The sequence below is a fragment of the Propithecus coquereli genome, unplaced genomic scaffold, assembly GCF_000956105.1.
Source record: "Propithecus coquereli isolate 6110/MARCELLA unplaced genomic scaffold, Pcoq_1.0 Scaffold43, whole genome shotgun sequence".
Lineage (NCBI taxonomy): Eukaryota > Metazoa > Chordata > Mammalia > Primates > Indriidae > Propithecus > Propithecus coquereli.
In genome coordinates this window covers 121,656-145,590 of record NW_012150063.1, presented here as the reverse complement: position 1 = coordinate 145,590, position 23,935 = coordinate 121,656, and the positions used below count along the sequence as shown (strand labels likewise).

At 38.8% G+C, this 23,935-nt stretch overlaps 1 protein-coding gene across 2 annotated transcripts in view; it reads left to right on the top strand.

Annotated features, from left to right (window-relative positions):
- Positions 1-3,769: 3,769 nt before the first annotated feature.
- Positions 3,770-23,935, top strand: part of SOCS5 (suppressor of cytokine signaling 5) — a 59,809-nt gene continuing 39,643 nt past the window's right edge. The window contains exon 1 of one of the 2 annotated variants that reach the window (XM_012653876.1): positions 3,770-3,921. The gene's annotated coding sequence lies outside the window, so the exon portion shown is untranslated. Of the gene's footprint in view, positions 3,922-3,995; positions 4,260-23,935 lie in introns of those variants that run through there. The other variant, XM_012653875.1, reaches the window with a different exon arrangement.

Here is a 23,935-nt window from a genome sequence, read left to right as displayed (position 1 = left end):
GAAATTTTTGGGGGGTGATAGAACTGTTCTATTTCTTGATTATGGTAGTGGTTACAGGGTATATATGTCTCAAGACAGATCAAACTGGTACACTTAAAATGAGTATATTTTATTGAATCTTAAATCCCTTAAAATATGCCACTTAGAAATAGTAGAAGCGAACTGCCTTGTACAGCATAGTAAGTAATAAACAGTTAAAAAATCATTAATCGATTGTTTTAGAAAACAGAAGAAAATGGGGAATTGTTCTACACACATCAGTTAAAAACAAGTGATTGGCAGCAGAAAAAGCTACCACGATTTCAGTTGTTTCAGAAGCCACTGGTAGATGTGCCATTTTATTGGCCATTTGGGGAGTTCGCCATTCAAAGACTTATTCCCCCTTCAAACCATCCATCTCCATCCTCAGCACACCCTTCCTCAGCCCATGCCTCCCAACCCAGTACCACATGGGCTGACTTCGCCATTTGGAGTAGCTGAGACAATAAAGGTACTTGAAGAATATAATATGACTCATTGCTGAACAAGAAATCTTTCCTTATTGATTGATTTTAGGCTTATGGCCAATTTGGCCTCCTCATTTGGCACAATTCCCTCAGCATCTCTTCTGAATTGTCCTTTCAGTGCTCAGCTTAAAATCTACTTTGTACAAGAAACCATTTTTAATTTGACAGAAAGAGGTGAAATCTGATACCTATATTCAGCTACAAGTAGGGACAAATCCACTATGAGTACACAATTACCGAATTTATATATTTATGTTGGAATCTCAGCTCTGTCATTTACTAAGTCTTTGTGACCTTGGAGAAAATGGGGATAATGAAACCTACCTTGCAGGATGGTATGAATTAAGTCAGAGAGTGTATGTGGAAATGCCAAGTGTGGCATTGAGTAAGTGCTTAATAAATGGCAGGCTTCTTGTCAATCCTGACTATGCTTTCTGAATTATTTAGTCTAAAAGTTTCTTGAAAGTAAAAGCACTCTTCCTTGTGCTTTGTACTGTCACCCTAACTAATACAATGCTATATATCCTCAGAAGACATTGTGGAATGATGTTTAGGAAGCTAGCCGGCCAAGGATAAAGTTGAAAAAGATTTATGCAATAAATAGGTAGATGAGAAGAGAATGTTCTCAGGAGATGAAGAAAAAAAGAAATTTGATTCAGAGGTGGTGGCAAAGGTCTTTCTTTATATTTCCTCTTTCCATCCATTTACAATTTTCTTTTGCCAAAGAGAGGGGACAGAAGGTCTCATCTTGATGAGCGTGGAGCTGCAAGACGATGTGCCAATACACCTGGTATTGATTCATGCCAGCTGGGAGAGGAGCTTGGCTTCTCACTGTTTTACTACTGTGGTTTCCTGGGCTGGGCAGCTTGGTGCCTAATAATGATAAAAACCATAATAACATTTCATAATTACGTACTGCCCTTTGCCAGAACTTGGATTTAATTACAATGACTATGACGGAACTGGCAACATCTCACTCCTTGTTGGGGTGCAATACCCAAGGGCCTGGAAATACAAAGTGAAGTGGCAACTGCAATCTTTTCCTGCAGGGCCTATCCTGGCAATTCACCCAGAGTTCTCTGGGTTTGAAGCTCATCGTCAGAAACAAAGAGTACTTTTAAATTGCCCACATGTACTTGGCACTGTCAAGTAAAGTAGTATTTATGAAGCAACTATTGTCACACATGGGACAGAGCATTATGGAATACCAGGCCTGAAAGGGACCAAAAAAAAAGTGATCTCATTCATAATTCTGTCCCTTGCCTAGAGGCACCACTGCCACCACACTCAAATAGGTGTGTTCACCCACCTTCCCATTCTGATTTGGGCTGGAGATGCTTTTGTGGTAGCCTGTTTCAGGTATCAGTGGACTCGCCAATTCATTTAACACTCATTTTGTGAGCACCTACTATAAGCCAAGGCACTGTGGGGGTACAAAGATGTATAAGATATAATCCCTGACCTCAAATAGCTTATCATCTAGTTGGGGGTTTTGTATTCAGGCAGCTGTAATATAAAAATATAAAGATGGAGGAAAGTCCTGTACTCCATGGGAAAAGATCAGGACAATCTCCTCTTGGAGAATAAGAAGAAAGGATGAGAAGGAAGAGGCAGGGGACTGCAGTGAAGAGCTGAGCAACAACTTCGGGAGGTTCTTATACGTTTGCCTATTTCATTGCCTTCATAACACTTATCACCTCCTGAATTATCTTGTTTATTTACTAATTTACTCATATAGCATTTGTCTCGCCTCACTCAGGAACCTTGCCAGTTTCGTTCACCACTATGTCCTGAGCATCTCGAACAATGCATGGCACAGAGTAAGGTGCTCAGTAAATATTGGCCTAATGGATAAATGATGCAGGCGAGGCAGTGGCAGTAGAAATGGAGAGGTGAGGGCATTTAGTAAATATAATCAACACATCAAGTTAGAAGGGGTAGGGAGATGTCAGAGTAGTGAGGAAGTGGCATGGAGAATTACTCCTAAGTTCCTGGCTTCGGCAAATGGGTGGATGGCGGTATTGTCAAGGGAGGTAAGGAACAGAGGAGAAGGAGCAGGTTTTGTGGACCTTGGCAGGTATATCAGTTTCTACCTGGACACTTCAGGTTGGCATACAAGCGCAGATGTCCAAAAGGCACTTGTATATGCAGAGCTAGACCTCATTAAATGTACATTCAGCTGTTGGTCCATCAGAATGGTTAGATTACCTACTGTGCAGCAGAACGACTCTGTGCCCCTGAATAAGAGGACTGAGGATCAGATCTCAGGATTCTATTAAGAGTCAACAGAGAACAGATTTAGAAAGATTAACTAAAGAGAAGACCATCTGAGGGTTTATAGTGACAGGGAAAGTGGGGTAAGGGGTGCGGTTGGGGAGCAGAAAAGCTTCAAGTCCACAAGAGATCAAGTAAAAAGTGACCCTTGACCTTGGTCATATAGATGTCACTGGTAGCCTTAAGAGGAGCATTAGCAGACTAGCAGTGAGAATAATTTAGCCTGTACGTGAGGCATGAATTGAAATAAAGGATGAAAGCTAGACGGGGTCTCACAGGCAAGGTTTTTGGTTTATTTTATTTAAGTCTGGAGGCGCTGGAACACGATCATGGGGATGTTCAACACTTAGGAAGTGACCAGTAAATTTGTGAATGACAAAGTTTCTAAAGGGCAGATGGAAAGAGCCCTGCAGGCGTCACCGTCCTTGAGCTGTGCTTCTCTTCCTCTACCCTTTCAGTCATTTCTAGGCGGCAGCCCTTCCACATAAAGTGCAGGCCAAACGTGGGAGACAGAACACCCTCCCTCAGAATTGTGAGCCATTTTTGTGGCATCTGGGAGTGGGGATGGAAATACTTGAATTAAACGAGGTTCTCGGGTTCCCGTGGATCTTGGAACTTGGTAACTGGGTGGCTCTATGCTGAAGGGCGCCAGGGAGACTCATTCACATTTTCCTACCCGGCATTCACGCCCTCCATTCAGCATTTTCCTACCCTTCTCCCTAAAAGAGTTCAAACCAGGGACAAAGCTTTCTCCCTTCTCCCACCTCAGGCTGACCTTCCACCCCCAATCCCACCGCTCGCCCTTCTCCGACCACGTGATTCCCCTAGCCACCGGGACTCGCCGCCGCCGCCCCCTCTCGGGCCGCAGCCCGCTTTACCCCGCCCCCTCAGACCCACGTGACCACCTCTCTCCCACCTGACTGGCTCCTCCCTTTCCCCAGGCCGGACCCGGCCGCCGTCGCAGCTGCCCGACTCCAAAATGGCAGCCGCGCCTAGCGCGCGCCCGAGCGGCCCGACCTCCCTGACTCCCGGGCCGCCCTCCTCTCGCTCGCTACCTCCCTCCTTCGGCCTTCACCTACACGCCTCCGGATTGGCCGCTAGGAATCCCGCCCCTTCAAAGCCCCGCCTGCTATTGGTCACGGTAGGCTGCTCTTCAGAGAGGCGTGCCCCCGCCCGCTCCCAGTCCCCCGCCCGGGGAGGTATTTTCCATTCCGGTGGGGGTTGGGGGGAGGGGGGAGGGGAAGAGTGTGAAGAGGGGGAGGCGGCCGGGAAGGGGGTGGGGGCCTGGCAGGGGCATCCGGCGGAGCTGGGGTCCCCGGGCTCCGTCCGGAGGAAGAGAGGCTGCGCTCGCTGAGCAGTCGGAGGGGACGGGACACACCAGAGGGCGGGCGGACTAGCCCTGTCGGTGACTGCGCCGTCCGGGCTCGTCCTGCCTGGCCGCAGGTGCCCTGGATGAGGCCGCCCTGCGCGCCTGGACCGGTGAGTGTCCCCGCGGTCGCGCCCGGCCCGCCGCCTGCTCCCAGTCCCCCGCGCCGCCGTTAGCGGCCGCCTCTCCGTGTCCCGGTTGCCGGCGCTGGGCGCAGTCCGCCCTCGGCTGTCGCCCCCGCAGCCCGGCTGAGGCAGCGCCGGCCCTCGGGCTGGGATGGGCCGGCCGGGAAGAGGACGGCGAGCCCGGGCCCCGAGCCCGGTGCAGACCGCACCGCACATAGTGGGATCTTGTTCCTAGTAGGTTCTCGATGCTTTTCTGTGGGATTGCTTTTCTGGCTGGAGGAACGTGGGGTACCTAAGGGGAAGAGGGTCGTCCCCGAATAGTAGGAGGGCATTCGTGATCTAGGTCATGGTGAGTCGGGGGGAGGCCACAGGAGACTGAACCAGTTAGTAGGCTGCAGGGAAGGGGGCACCGGCCAAGTCACTTGGGGTTCCAAGGGCCGCATCTGGGGGTCCTCAAGGTCGAAGAGTAAAGAGTCCACTGGGAGATGAGAGAGGGAATCGGGGAGCATGGATGGGGGAAACGAAAGGAACACCTCTGAAGGTTTAACTCGAGATGGTAAGGGATGCGGAGGCGGGCGCAGGAAGACCCCTCTGCAACTGCTTGGGATCCAGATACTCTTTGGTGCTGGGGTCTGAAGCTGAAGCAGAGTGACTTTGTGGAGAGGGAGTTGTATTTAAAGAAGGAAGCTAAAAAGCAATGTAAGTACATCTTGGTTTGGTTCTGAACTTTGAAAGGCTTGGGAGATTGGGGTCACAGGAGGTTTTGACACTTTCTTTTGACATTCCAACCAAAAGGTGCCTGGCTGCTGGATTTTGTTAGTTAGCCTTTACTTAAAAATGTATGCATATGCTTGATGGTATTTTATCACTTAGTTTTGCAGAGAATTCTCGTAACTGCACCTTAAAATTCTTGTAGCAACCTCTCCACTTACGGAGATGGCTTACTTCTTCCGAATTTAACATTTAGACTGGACTGTACTGTTATTTACCACTTTTATTCTAGAAGATTAGTAATTCACGTGCTTTGTTTATTTACAAGATCATGCAAAATTGAACTACAAATTTTATAGAAGTTTTAAAATATTTCGACTTTAAATTTGCATTGGGAAGGAGATGGTAAGTTAGCAGCTCTAGAAAGCAATACTAAAATCAGGTTGAGTTTTCTAACGGTTGGTAATCTTAGTGTCAGATGTTTAATTTTAATAATCTTGCATTTAGGTTGGGAACATAGAAAAGGCAGTGGCAATCCACAGAGCCCACAGAACCACTGTGGAGCTTCTTCATTTCACTGAATAGAGTAAGCTAAGAATGGCACAGCTAGATTTTTAATCTTTTTAATATTTTCTTAATCATATATATGTTACTGATTTCTTTACATTTGCAGAGTACTTGAAGTTTACAAAATGAAAGTTGTTTGATTAGGGGAGTACTCAGACATATTTTAGAAAAATTCGTAGGTTGTATTTTGCACTTTAATTTATCATAGAAAACATTTCTGCAAAAAGGTTAATATTTTCAGTTGATACCTTCTTAGTTTGAACAACTAATGGATAATTATATATTTTTTTCCCCATTGTCCTTGAATTTTACTATTATTTGTCCTTAGGGAGAATGATGTACTGGCATGCAAAACAGTAGCCTAAAATATTGAAACTTAACACCTTTTAACATTATAATGGCTTCTACTTTATTCACCTTGCGAATCTTCTATGGCAATCGGGTGGTCGGGAAAGCTTTCCCCTCTCACCTTTGTTTAAATTGGGTTGTTTTCTCCTTTTGCAGAACTAAGGAAAAATAACACTTACTGGCTGTGAAGTAATGGTAATAACTAAGAATGAGAATGGGAAGCTTGGAAAAAAGATGTATGTGTATGAGTCACATTTCTTTTAGAGCTGGAAGAGTAGATCGTGGAGGTGATTATTTTGTAGATCAGGAAACCAAGGCCCACAGCAGTTAAAGGGACTACATTGCTAGTTGGTGGTGGAGCCAGGATTGGTGGGCAGGTCTCTGGACTCTAGTCTAGAGTTTTTTCTGCTTTATCACATTCACATTGTTTATTTCTAAAACATTCTAATGTCAACTATAAATGGTTTTTGGATTATTTGTGATACTGTTCCTTTCTAATAATGGAGAAATTCGAGTTGACTACTTTATACATGAAATGATGTGAAGCTGGGTGAGCTTTTATTTAAAAGTTGAAAACAATCTGCTGCATTGCTAGTGGAGGGGCTGATAGTTCCCTGTCATTCGAAAGAGACAAACTGTCATCTAGATTAAAATATGAGGTGAATGTCTTAGAGTAGGCTAGGATTCTATAATTTTTATGCTAAAAATTAACTACTTTAAAGATTTTCGGAATTCAAAAGGCTCTTATATTTTAAAGTAAATTATATGACAATTATTATTTTCAGTTATCGTGGGGGTTTTGTTATGTTAAAATGGATTTAGTATCTTTAAAAAGAGCAGTGGTAGAATTACATGGTAATAATGAAAACATAATTTCTATAATAATTATAATAGAGAAAGACAGGATTTGTATTTCAGCCACTTAACATGGTCTCAGGCAAGTGATTTAACCACTCTGTACCCGGGTTTACTCATTTGTAAAGTGAACGTATTAAAAGTGTCTACCTCTCATAGCCTAGTGGTAAGGATTAACTATGCCTAGGACATAGTAAGGGCACAACAAATATCAGACATTATTCTTTATGGTTCATTAGGTATAAGTAGGCACTTGTATGCCCATTTGTTTCCATGCTGTTAACGTAGTCACTTTCAGGCTATAAAAAATTCCTAGATAAATGCACGGTCAAATGTCTGCCTTAAAGAACACTTAGTGCAAATGATGCTCTCATGTTTTGTATTCTTCTTCTGCGTACCTTGGACCTTTAATTAGGTTTGCATATCAAATTAGAGTGAATGTGTTCATTTTTCTGAATGTCATTGGGAGATCCTTGTTGCAGTTTTATTATTGTAGAACCGAAATGTTGACAATTGGTCTCCAAGTATTCTAGTGAAAATACAGTTAGTTCTGTAGGGCTACTGGGTAAGCTTAGGTGAGGAAGTTAGGAATTTATAATGTGTCTTATTGATTGCAATTCTTTTCTGCCAATGGAACCGTGCGAACTCATTGAATCCTGTTTTCTGTTAAGTGAATGTTTTGATGACTTCATTCATTAAGCTATTAGGTTGTAGTGATAAAATGTGTGTAACTCCAATTTTATAATATATGGTTCTTTTTAATTTGTTGTAACTCAGATCCAACTAGTGTCATGACCATGTGGTTTAGCAGATGTTTTTGATGGTGACAGTTTGAGTCATTAGCTATCTCAGAGTCCTTGTTAATGATGTATCACCTAAAGAATGGTGGATTTCTCTTGGTGATATTCTGTGGTTCTGCCTTCTCTCGTTCTTCTATTGCTTTTATAGTAGCTCTTCTTCCGTTTATAGTCCTCTTAACTTTGTTTTTTTGTTTTTGTTTTTTTTGACACAGAGTCTTGTTCTGTTGCCCGGGCTAGAGTGCCGTGGCGTCAGCCTAGCTCACAGCAACCTCAGACTCCTGAGGCTCAAGTGATCCTTCTACCTCAGCCTCCCAAGTAGCTGGGACTACAGGCATGTGCCACCATGCCCGGCTAATTCCTTTTTATATATATATTCTTAACTTTGATTCTCAAGCATCTTTGTAGTCTTTCCTTCTCATAATATCTTTGCCTCCTGTCACAACTTGTAACTTCTTATCTGTCAGGCAAGAGCTTACATTTTTTTAGGACTCTTTTTTAACATTAAATTGGTTTTAAAATGTATTCACATAGTATCTTTTAATTGCTCTTATTTTTATAGTTTTGTTGAAATAAGTCCATTTTACAGGTTAAGGATTAAAATCGGAAACAAGTTATAGCTCAAAAGCCTCTTCATTATGCCAGTAGTAGTCTTGGTATTGTTTTAGATCTTAGGCAGGCATGCTGTCGTTGGTACTCCAGATGATAAATACATTGGTTAAGTCTTGAGTTCAAAGTGGTGCTAGCAGGGCTAACAGAGTTACATCTAGCCATCACAAATTTCCAGGGTTATATTTTTCTTTCACTGATACACAGAATTTTAGTGTTTGAAAAGTGACTAACTCCTAATCTTCTTTTGATTAACTATTATGATAAGAAATTATTACAATTTATTGGATTCATGACATGCTTTTAGGAGTTTTGTAGAACCTAGACATGCAGATCCTTTCTTCAGGTCTATTACATAATTTAATTATGTAAATAAATTATTTCATTAAATAATTTAGTTTTAGAAGGCATTAGAAATACCATGTCATATTAAAATATAACCAACTATTGCTCATTTTTTCATTAAGTTGAAGTTTTCTTTATATATTTAAAAATAATTATGGCATTGTGTATGGGCTGCTACTTACATTGAAAATTCGTGGGTACGTTGATGGAAAAGAAGCCAAACTGTGTAAAATAATTTTAAAGAGATTTATTCTGAGCCAAATTTGAGGACCGTGACCCAGAGCCATGCCCAAGAAGCCTTGAGTAAGTGGACTCCCTGTGGTTGGGTTACAATTTGGTTTTATACATTTCAGGAAGACAGGGATTACGGGTAAAGTCATAAATCAATAAATGGAAGGCTTATATTGGTTTGGCCCGAAAAGGTGGGCCATCTCGAAGTGGGGGCCTTACAGGTTATTAGGTGGGTTTAAAGATTCTTTGGCTTGTAATTGGTTAAAGACATGAAGCTTTGTCTAAAGGCTTGGAATGTTTTAAGATAAGGAGGTCTGTTAAATAGAGACAAGCCACTGGATACATATTTGTTGTGTAAATTGAGGACCTACAGGCTTGTCTTGCATACCCTTAGGCCTGTTAATGGGTTATAAAGGATGTCCCCAAGAAGGGAGGAGGGGCATGATGTAGCATGTCTGACCTCCTTCCTCCCAGCAGGCAATTTAATTTTAGGATATCCCCTTGGCCAAGAGAGGGTCCATTTAGTCAGCTGGTGGGCGGGGGGCTTAAGATTTTATTTTAGTTCACAGGTACATGGATGGAGTAGATGTAGACCATGCAGATTACTTTCTTAGTTTCAATGTAGTTGTTAGAGAATGAAACAGGGAAAATATGAATTATTTGCCTCGTCTAACTTAATATAATTCTTCATCTGAGTTAGCCAACTATCCTACTTTTGGAGGGGTGAGGAGAAGGGTTTTTGAATCTGGTTAGAGCAGAAATAATCTTGAAAGGGTAATTGGGTGGGATTGTTGACTCATGTTAATGTTGGGGATATTTGCATCTGAGTAAACTGAAAATTAGTTGCCTGCCTTAACTTTACACGTTATGTGAAAAATTCTAAGGAATGATTTTAGAGTGACCATACTGTATTATGAAACACAATATAGCAAGAATATATTTTCACAGGTTCTTATGTGCTGTTTAACACCAAAATTAAATTTACCTTTGTTGAGTTATCATACAGTAATCTTTTATCAAAGCTAATAAGAAGCAGTGATAAAGATAATTTTTTAAAAATTATATTTGAAATGGACTTATCTGCTCTGGGATTGTCCTCAAATTATGACTTCCTTATTTGAAGACTACCATAAAGAGGAACAATGTCCAGTCTTCCTATTCTGAGCAGGATTCTAGAGTTAGAGGTGATAATCAACTGTTGATATACTGTATTTCAAGCAATTTAAAAAGGTAGATGTTCATTTAAATAATATATGGAAAATGGAACAGTGGGAAATAGAATGATGAAATAGAAATGATATGGGCACTGAACTTTAGACCTGCATATATGGTAGGTAGTTGGAGGGAGGGGAATTGGGATAAGAATTGGAGGTTGGATAGAGAAAAGTGTTAAGGAAAACTAGGATTTTGTAGTAGTTTAGCCCTAGTGCAAGTCCTGAGTCCCACAGATTGGCATGCCTTTGTTTCAGGATGTAATATTATGATGTACTGTATATATTTTGGTTTTGGTTCATGGTTCCTGGCTTACATATCTGTAAGCCTTGTTATTTCCTAAGTGACTAGAAGAATAAGGATATCTTTTGTTAAAGTGTTTGGCCTTTTGTCCTTGGGACAAAAGCTGCTCAAGCACAGCTTCACAGAGATAAAGGTGCATGATAGTCTTGTTATTTACAGCAAGCCCTTTCAAACACACCTGAACATATGTTAATAAGGCAATTTTTGGAAAGTCCCTGGATAACCACTAGATTGGGGATTGGGGAACCAGCCTTGTGCTCTGGGGGTTAGAACTTTCATTCCCATCCCCCAACCTTAGAGGAAGAGTTGGGCTAAAGGTTGAGTTGATGACCAGTGGTTTAATGAGTCATGCCTACATAGTGAAACTTCTATAAAAACCCAAAAGGGATGAGGTTCAGGGAGCTTGAGGTTAGCCAAATATGTGGAGGCTTCCAGGAAGGTGAACCAGAACAGATCCACATGCTGGGAGGGTAGCACATTCCATGGGGACAGAAGCTCCTGTGCCTTGGACCCTTCCAGGCCTCACCCTACGTATCTCTTTATCTGGCTGTTTTATTCATATTCTTTAAAATATCCTCTGTAATAAATTGGTAAAAGTGTGTTTAAACACTTTTAAGTACTTTAAAAAACACTTTTAAGTTACCTTTTAAACACCTTTATGTGTTTTAAAAGTGTTTCCCTGAGCTCTGTGAGCTGCTCTAGCATATTAAACCCAAGGATGGGGTTGTGGGAACTCAGTTTATAGCCAGGTGGTCAGAAGCACAGGTAAAATAACCTGGAGTTTGGGTTTGGCATCGGAACTGGGGGGACTGAATTCTCAACCTGTGTGATCTGACTCCAGGTTGATGGTGTCAGAATTGGCTGGAATTAGACGATCTCTTGCTGGTATCCACTGCAGAACTGATAGCATGCTTTCTGGCGGGGAGAAATCCCCATACGTTTTGAGGTCACAGATATTTTCTATGTTGATTGTTGAGAGTATAGGAGAAACTCAAGTTGATTTTTCTTTTTTTTCCTGTATGTTACCAGAGAAAAAAACTGCTGAAATATTCTGTAGCTAAAGGATAAACTCACTAAACATTAAATATAATCTGTAAGGAGAAGTCCAAGCACTTTCCTAAGTGCTAAAATATGCATGCGGCCAAAGGGGAGCTGGTTTATCTAATTATTTGTTTAGTTTTTGACTTTGGCTACTTACATGAGGACAGCAGTCTAAACCCCTTACCCTTCATATGATCAGTACTAGGACCAGTTTTATTTAACATTTTTATAAATTATTTAAAAGTCAGACTGGCAGTGAAAGTTGGCAGATTTGCAGCTGACTCCATGTGCTATTCCAGGTAGTTAAAAGCCAACCCAACAAGGAGAAGCTACAGGAATATCCTTTGATGAGTTTTCTTGTGGCACAGAACAAGATAATGCATTCAGGAGAAGATACTCCAAATTATATTTATAGGACCTGAGTTGTGACCCAGGAAGGGCATCCAGAAGTATGTAGATGACTTCCTTGAAGGCATTTACTATAGTTGCTCCTGGTCCAGAAATCCAGGAATATACTGAGCATTGTTGGGTGTGGTTCTGAAAACAAAACTGATGTTACATAAAAATAATAAAGAGGTTACCATATTATGACTGTTTATTATGTTCCAGGCTAAGTGATTTACAGCCATTCTTTCATTTAATTCTCTTAATTCAGAAAGGTAGGTGGCATTATCCGATTTTATAGAAGAGGAAGTTTGACTGAGGAAGGTTTAGTGACTTTTCCAAGTCAGCTAAGATGTGGTGGAGTTGGGACTAAGGCTTTAGTCTTTTTATTGCTAATCCTGAACATCCCAGGGTTATTAGGTGGCATCACTTAAAACTTGAAATAGTTTAATTTAGGGCTTATGAATTACTCTCTTACTCCTTGTCGTGGTCTACTTTGGATGTCATTTTACCACAGGGTTGGTATCTAAATATTTTGAGAGGATTTAGAGACATTTCTTAAATTCTTGATTTTTAAGGAAAGCTAGGAATATTTTGGTGTATAGTTTTATCCTTCAAGAAGATTGGTAAGTCACCTCTAGCTACCCATAAGACATTCCTCCTCTTGACTTTGTAAAAGGCTGAATCATTAGTGGTCATTAATAAAAGTAACATTAGTTAACAAGGAAAATATTGTTTAGTAGAAAAGTCATGAGAGTAGGAATTGTTCTAATCCAGGTCTCTGGCATGGTATAAAATAGTTATGTGGAAAACATCAGGATAGCACTGAAACAGGCATCATAACATTCTTCTTGCTCTGGAAGTAGAGGAAGGCTTAGATATGTCTTGAGAGATGAGCAGGTGAAGAGGGTTTTGGAATTCTGGGCAAAGGGAATAGCAGTATATTAGATGAATTACTGAACTGTACTGAACTACAGTTTTTCTCAAAATTGAGATAAAATATAAGAAAGTACTAAGGGCAGCATTTGATTTTGGAATCCCCAAAAATAAGGTTGTAAAGGACCAAATGAGTAAGTATATGTGAAAATGCTTTATAAATTTCCAGTGCTCTACAAATGAGAGTGTTAGAGGACTGCCGATGTTCTTATGAAGCGGGGACAAAGAGGATGCGGTGAAAACTTAGGTGGCAAGAGGAGCAAAGAAGGCAGAAGAGAAGTGGGGAAAGAAGGTATTAAAGGTGAAAGAGAAGAAAAGAATAAATGTGAAGAAAATTGCATTTTATTAATAGTTCTCTTTGTGCCTGTCAATCAAAAGGTAGGTAATAAATCTGTAACTGAAGAATTTTAACATTAATTTACTGTAAGGAAGAAGCACAGCAGGTAGTTGAAACTTTTTTTTTCACTTTTCCATTTAGTTTACACTGACCATGTTAATAAGGCTATGAAAATAAGCTAATTGAGAGTTGGCTGTATTGTCTGATTGTTTCTTCACTCATTACTTCTGTACAGGTTTAGCTAATGGCTTTAATAGTATAAGGGTGCTCATAAAAATAAAATAAGCTGAACTAAGTTACTATTTATTGTAGATTATTAGAAATGAAAGGGCATAGAGTGTTTAAGGAGAAGGGTGATGTTTGATCTTTCTAAATGGGTGTCAAAGAAAATTAGGAAATCACACTAGGACCAAGGCAGAAGGAAACAAATTGTGAAGGGTTTTGTATGTATGCCATACTAGGAGTTTGGATTTTTATTTAGTTTCATAGGTGGGGGAGTGACACAGTTTTGTGTTTTAGAAAACTGATCGTAAGGCCGGGTATGGTGGCTCATGTCTGTAATCCCAGCACTTTGAGAGGCCAAGGTGGGAGGATCACTTGAGGCCAGGGGTTCAAGACCAGTCTACACAATAGAATAAATGTGAAGAAAAGACCCTGTTTTTACAAAAAATAAATTAGCCAGACATGGTGGCATGCTCCTGTAGTCCCAGCTATTTGGGAGGCTGAGATAGGATTGGTTGAGTCCAGGAGTAGGAAGCTGCAATGAGCTATGATTGTACCACTGCACTCTAGCCTGAGTGGCAGAGTGAGAACTTGTCTCAAAAAAAAGAGGAAAAAGAAAATTGATCATAGTAATAAAGAGAGCAGTCTGGAGGAAAAAAAGATAGGAGACATTTATTCACCAAATAATCATTGAGCAAATACGGATGTTCCTTGCTTCTTGCCTAAAAATGGAGTTATGTCCTGATAAACCCATTGTAAATTGAAAATATCAAGTCAGAAATGCATTTAATACACCTAATCTACCGAACATCGTAACTTAGCCTAACCTACCTTAAACGTGCTCCGAACACTTACATTTGCTTACAGTTGGGCAAAATCATCAAACACAAAGCCTATTTTATAATAAAGTGTTAAATATCTTATGTAATTTATTGAATACTATATTGAAAATGAAAAACCAAATGAGTACTCAAAGTACAGTTTCTAGTGAATATGTATCACTTTCGCATCATCATAAATTTGAAAAATCCTTAGTTGAACCAAATTGTAAGTCAGGGACTATCTGTAGCACATATGGCAGGGTGAGCGAACGGGAGGTAGTTTTCTCTGGCCTGTAGTAGGAAGATCATAGTCAGAAATGCTATTTAAGGGTCTGTCCTGCTTCAGGAAAGAGATTATATTGGTGGTCTGAGTTAAGGAACTTGTAGTGGGGTGGAAAACATGAGCACTGATTTCAGAGATATTTCGGAGTTTAAGTCCTACAAACCTAGTGTTTGGAAGTGATGGAGAGAAATTCAGGATGAGTCCAAGGTTTTTGGCTTGGCAATAGAATAATACGTGCAGGTTCAGTAGAGAGGGAATACTGAGTTTGATTTCAGGCAAGTAATTATGATTTTTAGATAAGTAATGACACCAAGGTATCAGTTGGAAATAGGGGCCTGGATCAGGAGTGTGGTCAGGTTTATAGATATGATTTGGAAGGCATATAGTTTATAGCTGAAAATCATGAAATTAAATGAGTAATGCCCATAATTTCTAAATGATAATGCATTCAGAGCAGAAAGTAACTACCATTACTGGTACTTAGGTCAAGAGTGTAGACATTTTTTAGTATTTACCTGTTGCCCACCACCACCTGAAACACTACCACCTAGCCTTACAAAGAATATACAAAAATGTTGTTGCTAGAAAGCCAGAAATATTTTAGTGTGTTTGAAACAGTGTACCAACTGGGGTTTTTCCTTCTTGCTTTCCTCATGCTATCTAGCCATCCAGTACAACACAAGGAATTCTTAGACAAACACACTTCCTTATTCCTCACCTGGAATTACTTTTTAGAATCTCCGATTGCTTGGTTGGGCGGCTGAGCTGGTCTAAACAGCTGAAGCCTGAAGTCTTTTTTCACCTTCTTTAAAATATAGTCCAGAGCATCCCTAAGCAGTTAGCTCTTTGCCTTTTTCCCTCCTACCTCTCCAGCTCTTTAGAACTTAAGGGAAAAGTTAAAACAGCTTGAAAGAACCATGAAGAGGCTGTAATCTTTGCAGTTCTCCTCCAAAGGTTCTACGCTTTAAGCTAGGAGATGGAGTTGGTTAGTCATTAAGATGAGATGTCCAATTTCACTAAAGTAAATACATCTATTAGGAGCAAGATCTTCAAGTGCTGAAGGGAATTTGGAAAGAATCTTGAGTTAGGTGGTTTAGCACTTAGTGGAAAAGATGAGTTTTGGGTTCAGTTTTAAAGGAGGTAGAAAGACAAGGCTGTGCAGTGAAAAGTGGGAATAACACTATTAAGAAGTGGGGAGAACTGTATCAAGAAATAAAACATTAAGGAAGACAAAGCAAAGGAACTGGTGAACAGGATTCCATATCTAAAATGCACATTTCAAGTTGAGATTAATGAAAAATTAAGGGTAATTGGATGATTGAAGACTAAAGTTTGGAATTGGAACTTCTCACAGCATGCAGGTAGAAAATTGAAGGTGAACAGAAGAGTATTATACTATAATTTAAATAGCAATTTAGCACTTCAGTAACAACTGTTACAGTTTATGATTATTATAACACTGATTGCTTAATTTATATACTAAGTCCCTTGTATCTTTTTCTTGTTTTCTTGTTATTTGCTTCTATAATAGTGATTCTCAAGCTTTGTTGAACATGGGAATTATATGGAGCTCTTGTTTAAAATATAGATTTCCATCCTCCCACCCTCACTCCCAAATTACAGTTCGGTAAGTTAGGAGTAGGGCTCAGGTGATTCTGATATATATGGTCCATGGACCAGACTTCGGGAAATACTGTTCTAGAGGGTGGGCAGAGAGTATGAAGAGAGAATTTTATTTTTTGGTGGTTTTGCTTTTTTTTTTTTTTTTTTAAGTGGAGTTATAATTTATATGTAGTGAAATAAACAAATATTAAGTGTACGGTTCCATAATTCTTGACAGTTAATACATCCTTGTAATTGATGATGTCCATCACTCTGGAAAGATCCCTTGTGTATATTTAACATTATGAGAAACTTCCAGAACAATTTCCAAGATGATTTTACCATTTTACACTCCCACCAAAGCAATCTATAAGAGTTCTGTTTGCTCTATATCATTATCAGTTTTTGGTTTAGTCATCCTACTAGGGTATCTCATTGTGGTTTGAATTTGTATTTTCTGGTGACTATTTATATTGAGCACTATATTGTGTGCTTATAGGCCGTTTGCATATCTTCCTTTGTGAAATGTCTGTTCAAGACAGCCAATTGCCAATTTTAATAAGTGTTTGTCATTTTGCTGTTAAGTTTTAGGATTTGTATATATGTTGGATACAAGTTCTTTGTTAGGTGTATGTGTTACAGATTTTTTTTCTGGCCTGTGGCTTGCCTGTCATTGTCTTGATGGCACCTTTCAATGAACAAAAGTTTTGAATTTACTGAAGTCTATTTTATCAATATTTCCTTTCTCGTTAGTGTTTTCTGGGTCCTGTCTAGAATCTTTGTCACCCCACAGTTATGAAGATATTCTTCTATGTCTTCTTCTAGATGCTTTATAGTGGTACCTTTTATTTTTAGTTCTATGAACTATCTCAGGTTAATTTTTGTGTGTTGGAGTAAGATCTTGGTTGAGGTTGGGTTCCTCCAAACCCCGTATAGATAGCCAGTTGTTCCAGCATAATTTACTTTCCTTTCTCTATTAATTGCTTTGGCACCTTGATAAAAGATTGGTTGACTGAGTAAGTGTGGGTCTGTTTTTAGACTCTACTCATCTGTTCGTCTGTCTTTATGCCAACATCACAGTCTTGATTACCATACCTTTAATAAGTCTTGAAATGAGGTAATATGAGTTCTCCAATTTGGTTCTTTTTGAACATTGTTTAGACTTTTCTAGGCACTGTTGATTTTCATGTAAATTTTATAATCAGCTTATCAACATCTACAAAAAGCCTTTTGGAATTTTGATTATGGTTGCAATGAATCTATGAATTGGAAAGAATTGACATCTTAGCAGTGGAATTTTTCAAGCCATGAACATGATGTATCTCTATTTAGATCTTTAATTTTTTGAGTAGTATTTTGTACATTTCAGTGCAAAGTTTTCTACATAGTTTATTACATTTTATCTGTAAGTATTTTTAGGCTAGTGTGTATGGTATTTTAAATTTTTTGTTTTTCAATGACACCTTTCTAGTATATGGAAATATGGTTAATTTTTGTACATTTATTTTGTATCCTGCAGCCTTTAGCTTGTTTTGTTTTTGGTAGTTTTGCTACTAGAGGATTTTCTACATACATGATCATGTGGTCTGTGAATAAGATTACTTTACTTTTTTTTTTTTTTAAGAATTGGAATGCTGGCCAGACATGGTGGTTCATGCCTGTAATCCCAGCACTTTGGAAGGCTGAGGCAGGAGGATCGCTTGAGCCCCAGAGTTTGAGGCTGCAGTGAGCTATAATCATGCCACTGCAACTCCAGCCTGGGTGACAGAGCAAGACCCTGTCTCTAAAAAAAAAAGAAAAGAAAAAGAAAGAAAGAAAAGAGTTGGAATGCCTCTTTTTTCCATGCTTGTTGCATTGTCCGTGATCTCCACGAAAATATTGAATAGCAGTGGTGAGAACAGACTTCCTTTGATATTAATTTTAGCAAAGGAAAAATTCAGTCTTTCACCATTGAATATGATGTTAGCTATAGGTTTTTCATGGATACTTTTATCAGATTGAAGAAATTCTCTTCTATTTCTAGTTTGCTTAGGGTTTTTTTCACAAGTGGATATTTAACTTTCAAGAAAAATTTTTCTGCCTCCATTGAGATGGTTATATGGTATTTCTCCTTTATTTTGTTGAGATGGTGAATTACATTGCTTGATATATATGTGATTGTTAAACCAACCTTGCATTCTTGAAATAAATGCCACTTGGTGAGATATGTTATCCTTTTTGTTTCGTTTTTGCTAGATTCAATGAGAAATGTTGGTTTATAGTTGTTTTTTTTTTTAAATAATGAATTTATCTTGTTTTGGTATCAGAGTTATGCTGGCCTTATATTAGGTTATTAAATAAGAAATGTCTAGGCCGGGCGCGGTGGCTCACGCCTGTAATCCTAGCTCTCTGGGAGGCCGAGGCTGGCGGATTGTTTGAGCTCGGGAGTTCGAAACCAGCCTGAGCAAGAGCGAGACCCCGTCTCTACTAAAAATAGAAAGAAATTAGTCAGACAACTAAAAATACATAGAAAAAATTAGCCGGGCGTGGTGGCGCATGCCTGTAGTCCCAGCTACTTGGGAGGCTGAGGCAGGAGGATCGCTTGAGCCCAGGAGTTTGAGGTTGCTGTGAGCTAGGACGCCATGGCACTCTAGCCCAGGCAACAGAGTGTGACACTCTGTCAAAAAAAAAAAAAAAAAAAGAAATGTCTGATTTCCTTAAGTATTTAATAAAACGAATTAGGAAGTGTTCTCTCTTTCTTTTATGGAAGAGTTTGGGTAAAATTGATGTTCTTCTTTAAATGTTTGAAGGAATTTATTAATGAAGACATCTGGGCCTGGCGTTTTCCTTGTGGAAAGGTTCTTCGTTAAGGATTCAATTTAAAAAAGAATAGAGATAAGACTATTCAGATTTTCTATTTCTTTTGTGTCTGTTTGCTAATTTGTCTTTGGGGAATTTGTCTATTTCATCTAACTTGTTGAATTTATCAGCATGTAAATAAATTATAAATTTTATGAAACAATATGTCCTTTTAATGTCAGTAGGAGCTGTTCCCTTGCTCATTCTTGACATTGGATACATTTTCTCCTTTTTCTTCCTTGATTTATTCTAATTTCAGGATGGGTATCAATTTTATTAATCATTTCAGAGAACTAACTTTTTGAGCTGAGAGTAGCGGCTCATGCCTGCAATCCCAGCGATTTAGGAGGCTAAGGTGGCAGGATCACTTCAGGCCAGGAGTTAGAGACCAGCCTGGGCAATATAGTAAGATTCCATCTCTAAAAAAGAAACAAACAAAAAAAAGAAAATAAGAAAAAGTATCTGGGTGTGGTGGCTTATGTCTGTAGCCCCAGCTACTGCTAGGAAGGCTAAAGTAGGAGAATTATGTGAGCCTAGGAGTTTGAGGCTGCAGTGAGCTATGATCACGCCACTGGGCAAAGGAGTGAGACCTCATCTCTTTAAAAAAAAAAAAAAAACTTTTGGTTTTGTTGTTTTTTTCTCTATGATTTATCAGTTTTCTGTTTCATGTTTTGAGCTCTTTCATAATTCCTTCCTTTTTCCTTACATTTTTACATTGGGTTTAATTTGCTTATTTGTCCCTAGCTTTTTAAGGTGAAAGCTTAGATTATTGATTTTAAAATTCCTTTTTAGAAACAATTATCAACATTTAAAGCTCTAAGTTTTCCTATAAGCTTTGTCTAGCTACATTCCACAGATAATGATATGTCGTGTTTTCATGATCATTCCATTTAAAATATTTTTAAATTTTTCTTGTAATTTCTTCTTTGATGACCTACAGGTCTTCTTTGATGACCATTTGTTTGAACAAATGGTTCCAAATAATTTCCAAATATTTGCTATTTTCCAGATATCCTTTATTACTGTGTTATTATTTAATGCCATTGTGGTCAGAGAACATATATACACTTAATAATTTCAATTCATATAAACTTTTTGATTGTTTTTATGGCCTAACATATATATCCTGGTGACTGTTCAGTGTATAATTGAAAAGAATGTATATTTTTCTGTTGTTGGGTAGAGTGTTAAATGTCACTTAAGTTAGATTGGTCTTATATCTTTATTAATTTTCTGTCTGCTGGTTCTGTCAACTATTGAGAGAGGAGGGTTGAAGTTTCCAACTACAATTTTGGATTTATCTGTGTCTTCTTTCAGTTCTGTCAGATTTTGTTTCATGTTTCAAGCATGATTAACAGCACTGTTAAGTGAATGCACGTTTAGGATTGTTAAGCTTTATTGAAATTTCCCCCCGTCATTATAAAATGTTCCTTTTTATCCTAGATAATTTCTCTTGTTCTGAAGTCTCTGTCTGAAACAAACATTTCTTTTGATTAATATTTGCATGGCATATATTTTTCTATCCTTTTACTCTTAAGCTATTTATATTATTATATTTAAAATGAGTTTCTTGTAGAGAACATGTAGTTGGGTCTTGCTTTTTTATCTAGTCTGACAATCTCCATTTTAATTGGTGTGTGAGACCAGGAGTTTGCAAACTATGCTTGGCAGCCCATCTTTTTATGTAAATAAAGCTTTATTGGAACACAGCCATGCTCATGCCAGCCAGTAGTTTAGACCATTTATACTTAATGTAATTGTTGATATAGTTGGATTAAAATGTGCCATCTTACTGTTTTCTATTTGGTTGTTCTTTTTTCCTTGATTTTTCTCTCTCCTTTTGGATGGATTGTTTTTTATGATTTCATTTTATCTTTTTTGTTGCTTTATAACTTACATCTCTTTACACTTTTTTTTTAGTGGTGATCCTAATAATTAATCATGATCTGCCTTCAAATATTATACCTTTTAATGTGTAATACAAGAATCATAATTGTAATATAATAGTATACTTCCAATTCGTCTTTTCCATCATTTGTGCTTTTGCTGTCATTCATTTTGATTGACGTATTCTTTTTGCTTTGTCAGTTAGTTACGTTTTAGAGCAATTAAAAATGAGAAAAATAATATTTACTCTCATTTTAACCATTTCTTCAGATCTTCATTTCTTTGTATAGATCCAAGTTTATGTCTAGTATCAAATTTCTTTTGCTTGAAAAACTTCCTTTTGCGTTTCTTATAGTACAAAATTCTTCTCTTATTTTGTTTTCAATTTTCAAGGTTATCGTTGTACGTAGAGAATTCTAGGTTTTCAGGGTCTCCCCACCCTGCCTTTAGTACCTTAAAGATGTTGTTCTCTGTTTCGTTTGCATAGTTTCTGACAAGAGTTCTGTGGTAATTCTTGTATTTGTTTCCCTGTTTGTAATATGTTTTTTTCCTTTGGCTGCTTTTAAGATTTTCTGTGAATCACTGGTTGTCAGCAACTTTATTATGATAAAGCCCCTTGATGTGGTTTTTTTGGAGGTTTATTGAGCTTCATGGATCTGTTGATGTATTTATCAAACTTGTAAAAAATCTTTAGCTATGTGTCTTGAAATTTTTTTTTCTTCCCAAATATCTCTTTTCTCCTCAGACTTCAATCCCACATGTGTTCAACCACTTAATATTAACTCACAGATTACTGAGGTGCTGTCCATTTTTCTTCCAATTTCTTTTTCTTTCCTTCATTTTGAAAAGTTTCTGTTTCCCTGGCTTCAGGATTACTGGGTTTTTTTTTTTTTTTTTTCCAGACAGAATCTTGCTCTGTTGCCAGGGCTTGAATGCAGCGGCATCATCATAGCTTACTGCAACCTCAAACTCCTGGACTCAAGCAGTCCTCCTCCCTCAGCCTCCCAAGTGGGTGGGACTACAGGCACGCACCATCACTCCTGGCTAATTTCTTTATTTTTGTAGAAACAGGGTCTCACTATTGTTCAGGCTGATCTCGAATTCCTGGTCTCAAGCTATCTTATCCTCCCACCTCAGCCTAAAGTGCTAGGATTAAAGGTGTGAGTCACTGCCCCTGGCCAAGGTTTCTTTTTTATGTGTATTCCACTTCTTTATTGAGAGATTTCTTTTTCTTCATTATGTTAATGTTTTTCTTTAAGTCTTTGAACTCTTTTCTAATAGCTGTTTTAAGGTCTTTGTATTTGAATGCTTTTTAACCCTGCCATTTCTGGGTCCTGATTTTAGGTTATAATAATCAAAGCAGATTCTTCCTTTTTCTTATGTTTGGTAATTTTTAGTGGATTTTATGATGTTCAGTGTCTTGATTTTTTTTTTTTTTTTTTTTTAAGGGGGATGGTGTTTCTTGGGTGTTCAGTCTTGTTCTGGCAGACAGTTTATTTGTGGATCACCTTGATCTTCCAAGTTTGTTTTAAGGGTTTTTGGTTTGGGGGGTTTTTCTTTGTTGTCAGGCAGTTCTAGAATATAGGTTTTAGGTTAGAACTTGTTAGGGCCCACTACCGAGGCATACCCCTGTGTCTCCCTTAGTTCCCCCATGTATTGATCAAGGTTTGTTCATTCCAGCTGGTGGGAAATGAATGATCCTGGCCCTGTGTGCACTCTGTAAGTTGTTTGGCCAAGAACTCCCCAGTATTTATTTTCTTGTTTTTCTTTGTCAAGCCTTATGGGATTACACACCACACATATGTAAAGTGTCTTTAGCCAGAAACTCAAGAAGATCCCTTTTGCAGATTTTGGGAGCACTTTCTCTGTGGTACTATGTCCTGGAAATTCTAACTGCCTCAGACTCCACAAACTGAGTTGAGCTCTGTCACCTCAACTCAGTGAGACTATTGACTCTATTTGGTTTCCCCTCCCTGTGTTGTGCAGTTCCAGGCAGAAAGCTGGGACAGTCGTAGGGCTCACCTCATTTGTTTTCCCTCTTTCAGGAATCACGTTTTCATAACTGCCTATCGTCCAATGTCTTAAAACTATTGTTTGATATTTTGTCTAGTTTTCTACTTGTTTATAGCAGGAGGACAGTTCTGAACCTTGTTACTAGCTCATGACTAGAAGTCATAGTCTTCTGCCTTCATTTTTGAAGGATATTTATGCTGGATATAGAATTTTAAGTTAACAGCTTTTTTTTTCTTTAAGTACTTTAAAGTTATCATTTCATTATGTTCTAGCTTAGATTGTTTCTAATGAGAAGTCAGTGGTAATTCTTACCGGTTGTTGACTTGATGTAATATGTCTTTTTTTCCTCTCTGCTTTAAAAATTTCTCTTTTTTTTAATCTTTGGTTTTAAGCAATTTTATTAATTTTAGGATTAGCTTACCTCTAATACAGAGGCATAACTTTTCTCGGGTCTCTATTGAATACATGAGGTGTTCAATGAGGTCTCTTCCCTGTGGTTGCTAGGAATTTTAATGTCTTCCAGACCTTTGCAAGCTCAGGTAGTTGTTCAGCCCACACTCTGTAGTTGTTTTTTCCCCTGGACGTTATTCTTTGGCTGACCTCATAGAGTATGGCCTTGTCCATATGCAGCTTGGTCTCCAGGCAAAGAATCAGGAGGTCTCTCTACAGCTTTCTGAAACTTTCTTTCTACAGTTCCTTTCTAGTACTTTGCCTCTTAAATTCTAGTGACCTCAGTAGCCCCAAACTTCAAAATCTATTTCCTCAATGAAATTTTTGTGCTTTTGTGGGGTTTCCCCTCCCCGTGGCATAAGCAGAAAGCTAAGGCATTTCTTTTTTTTTTTTTTTTTCCAGACAGAATCTTGCTCTGTTGCCAGGGCTTGAATGCAGCGGCATCATCATAGCTTACTGCAACCTCAAACTCCTGGACTCAAGCAGTCCTCCTCCCTCAGCCTCCCAAGTGGGTGGGACTACAGGCACGCACCATCACTCCTGGCTAATTTCTTTATTTTTGTAGAAACAGGGTCTCACTATTGTTCAGGCTGATCTCGAATTCCTGGTCTCAAGCTATCTTATCCTCCCACCTCAGCCTAAAGTGCTAGGATTAAAGGTGTGAGTCACTGCCCCTGGCCAAGGTTTCTTTTTTATGTGTATTCCACTTCTTTATTGAGAGATTTCTTTTTCTTCATTATGTTAATGTTTTTCTTTAAGTCTTTGAACTCTTTTCTAATAGCTGTTTTAAGGTCTTTGTATTTGAATGCTTTTTAACCCTGCCATTTCTGGGTCCTGATTTTAGGTTATAATAATCAAAGCAGATTCTTCCT